The sequence below is a fragment of the Dermacentor albipictus genome, unplaced genomic scaffold (assembly GCF_038994185.2).
Source record: "Dermacentor albipictus isolate Rhodes 1998 colony unplaced genomic scaffold, USDA_Dalb.pri_finalv2 scaffold_26, whole genome shotgun sequence".
Taxonomy (NCBI): domain Eukaryota; kingdom Metazoa; phylum Arthropoda; class Arachnida; order Ixodida; family Ixodidae; genus Dermacentor; species Dermacentor albipictus.
In genome coordinates, this window is record NW_027225580.1 from 3,945,085 (window position 1) to 3,948,681 (window position 3,597).

At 44.1% G+C, this 3,597-nt stretch overlaps 1 non-coding gene across 1 annotated transcript; it reads right to left on the reverse strand.

Annotated features, from left to right (window-relative positions):
- Nucleotides 1–250: 250 nt before the first annotated feature.
- TRNAS-GGA (transfer RNA serine (anticodon GGA)) lies at nt 251–325 on the reverse strand. The gene has a single exon. It is a non-coding gene; the product is annotated as a tRNA-Ser (tRNA).
- Nucleotides 326–3,597: the final 3,272 nt, after the last annotated feature.

Consider the following 3,597-nt stretch of genomic DNA (forward strand, 5'->3'; position numbering starts at 1 on the left):
CAGGGTGTGCAGGCTGCAGATGTGCTCAGCTGCGCTAGAAATGAAGACACACATGGACTGGGCCCCTCTGAGGGCCCCCTTAAAAGCTCAGTTTGTCATATTTTGTTTCTGCAATAGGCTAGTGCAAAGAGTGAATTTGCTTCATTCCTGAATAAAGGGATAATCAGACATCCACCTGTTCATAGCAATTGCTACAAAGGAAACTCATACGGATTCCTCGAAAGAAAAGCCTCATAGTTGAAGAAAAATTCGTCCTGGTCCGGGACTCGAACCCGGGACCACCGCCTTTCCAGGGCAGCCGCTCTACCATCTGAGCTAACCAGGCGGCTAGCAGATGGCAGGGCGAAGTTGAATTTGTCGACAACACGAAGCAAAGGCAAGAGTTTCATGTAGTAGTTCTGCGGAAACCCGCAAGGTGGAGAAAAGTAATGAATAAAGGGAAAATCAGACATCCACCCGTTTGTAGCAATTGCTACAAAGGAAACCCATACGGATTCCTCGAAAGAAAGGCCTCATAGTTGAAGAAAAATTCGTCCTGGTCCGGGACTCGAACCCGGGACCACCGCCTTTCCGGGGCAGCCGCTCTACCATCTGAGCTAACCAGGCGGCTAGCAGATGGCAGGGCGAAGTCGAATTTGTCGACAACACAAAGCAAAGGCAAGAGTTTGACGTAGTAGTTCTGCGGAAACCCGCAAGGTGGAGAGAAGTAATGAATAAAGGGAAAATCCTGGTTAGCTCAGATCGTAGACCGGCGGCCCCGGAAAGGCAGTGGTCCCGGGTTCAAGTCCGGGACCAGGACGAATTTTTCATCAACTATGAGGCCTTTCTTTCGAGGAATCCGTATGGGTTTCCTTTGTAGCAACTGCTACGAACGGGTGGATGTCTGATTTTCCCTGTGCTTCAAATGTGCTTCATCCAAAGTATGTTATCGCGACCATGCTGCTCTGTCGCACCTAGGCTCCCTGCGCTTGAGCGGAAGTTGTATTTTCTTCTATAGGTTTGTTCAGGCTGTCATTAAACAGTTGGTAGTTTGGCACTTCACTGTCTTCCTTTCTTCTATCCCTTTTCAAGAAATGTATTTTGTGCCACAATGTATACCTAGGAAATCTAAGCACCAACTTGCCCAAGAAGAAGTCCTTTTGGAACATCTACACAGGGTGTTTTGACTAATGTCATACCAAGTGAGCACACTACAAACCTTGCGTGAATCGTTTTCATGACTCTTTCGATGACCATATTTCGTTTTCAGTGACTTTATCAACTAAGTATCTAGCGGCAGCTTGAACATAGGCACTCATAAGAACTCACACCAGGCTTGGTCGAATACGTCCAGCACTGCATCACTGAGTAGTGAACCATGCTGTAAGAGTTGGCAACTAAATTGCCACCTTGAGATTGAAACTTTTCAACCTTACAATCAAGGCTTCAATTGCCCAGCCAGCGAGCTGCAGCAAAGGTGTGAACTATAGTCATCTGATGTCACATTCTATGTCATAGCGATAGCAGCTGATCTCTCTAGTGGCGGCCCTCAAGGCCAACAGGCATCCCTTTCTGTGCACGTGCTTGTGTAGGACTACGCAGATGGTGCCAGTTTGTTCTTCAGCATTAACACTATGTTCACGCTGTATCGGGAACACATTTTCTTACTCAGTGCAATAGCCCTTGAACCTACATAATTGCCACCAACCTTTCCTTTGCCATGTCATTTGCTTCTGCCTTGATGTCATGGAGCAACTTCAGCTAGCTGAAGCATTGATGTTGTTTGAGTACCCACACAGACTTGCAGTTTTCCAACCTGAACGTTGCTTCATTAAAAGCTGACATTATTTGGTCTCAGCAGACAGATCAGAGTTAAAAAAGAACACTCATAAACTTCTTTCAAAGTCATTCTAACCTCGTCAATAATCCCGGGCCTTTTGATGTGTTATTCAGCATTGTCCAAAGCAAGTTGGCTCTTAAAAATCAAAATAACAACTTTGTGAGGGCAGCTACTGGGCTACCTGTCTTTTCAGCGAGCCTGAAATGTCTCCCAGCCATCAAAGCAAGAGCGAAAAAAAAACGACAATGAAAAGTGTGGCAGACAAAATGTTCATGTAAATGCATATGTTTATGGACAGTTACACTAACTGAAAAAGATAGTGGCTTCCCAGTACAGTCTTGATGTACGTAGTTGTTTCGGTCACAAACAAACAGCCAGTTGCCCAGTCCTGCAAGAGCACAGTGTAAAGATGCTTATAAATTAAAATTTGTTGTGTGTGCATGTGGTGCAGTGTACCACATTTCATTTTCCTGAGGCTGCAGTACACTGGGAAGACTGGTTGCTACTTCAATAGGAAGCCCTTACAGTATTGCAGCCCTTTGTTCAGATCTTGCTGCAGATTGTATCAAATGCGAATGCAAACTGTTTTGCAGGACACGTCAGTTCAGTTCAAGCAATTAGACCGAGTAACCCAAGAAATACTTCAAGCCTCCAAAACGTTTTAATACAGTCCCTAGTTTAGTACAGGTTTTCGCCTGATGTTTTGGCTTCTACGGTATAATGCTGTGTATAAGGCTTGCTAGGTACTAGTGGTTTGATGTGCACACTCTCTTGTGTTACTATAATCACAACTTGTAACAAAGATTTTCCTTCCTCACAAATGTTTGGACACAGTGCCTGTGAGCTCATCTTTTAACCTGTTTTTCATTCGATCTGTGCATTTACATCGAACGTAAACTACAAATTATCAGTACTGAGAATCGCAAAAGAACACACCTGCGTAACGATTCTGCCGAGATCGTTGGAGTGGTCAGTCACAGGATGCAACACCGGTAGAAAGGCATCCTGAGGTAAAGCAAAATAAAAATCGTTGTAAGATGCGGATCAAAAATTTTATTCTGTGAGGCTTTTGGCATGTATACTAATTACTACATTTGTATGTAAAATAGTTTTGCATAATAGCTGAGCAAGCTTAACGTCTCGCCCTGTGACTGTCAGCCAGTGCTACTCATGGCAATGGTGACAAATATGGCACATCCTTTCAAATGGAACTTTTGTGCATTACATGAATTGAACTTAGGTTCACATAATACATGACACCTGTGGTTAGAAGGATGCGTTGCATGCCACACCAACGCCACAAGTGGCACTGCCTAACACTTCCAGGGCCAGACTTAGTACATAAACAATACAAATGTGCAACAAAGTGAACAGGTGGATAGCTGCTGCTATAACTCAAAGATTGCATGCACCATGCAGATGTGAATGCAGCTCCCATCAGGATAGAGTTGTCCTTTGGTGCACTTCATTTCTCTTCCTCTTTTGTCTTCATTGCATGCTGGTGCCATATGGTAATAATGAACAAAAATTAAGCACCTCAGTTCCCATTCTTGTTTTGCTACATGCTGTAAAGTCATCCAAATGCGCTTAAGACTCTTAAGGATGTACTTTAGCCATTTTGTCTTGACAATATTGGTACTGAGCATAATGCATCATGCAAGAAACTTGCATATACCGGGCACCGCTATAGACACTGCGACCTCTGCAGTTTCTACACAATCTGGCATAATGTGCTCAAGCTGCCTGTAAACACTGGAGGGTGTCTATGATACATTAAG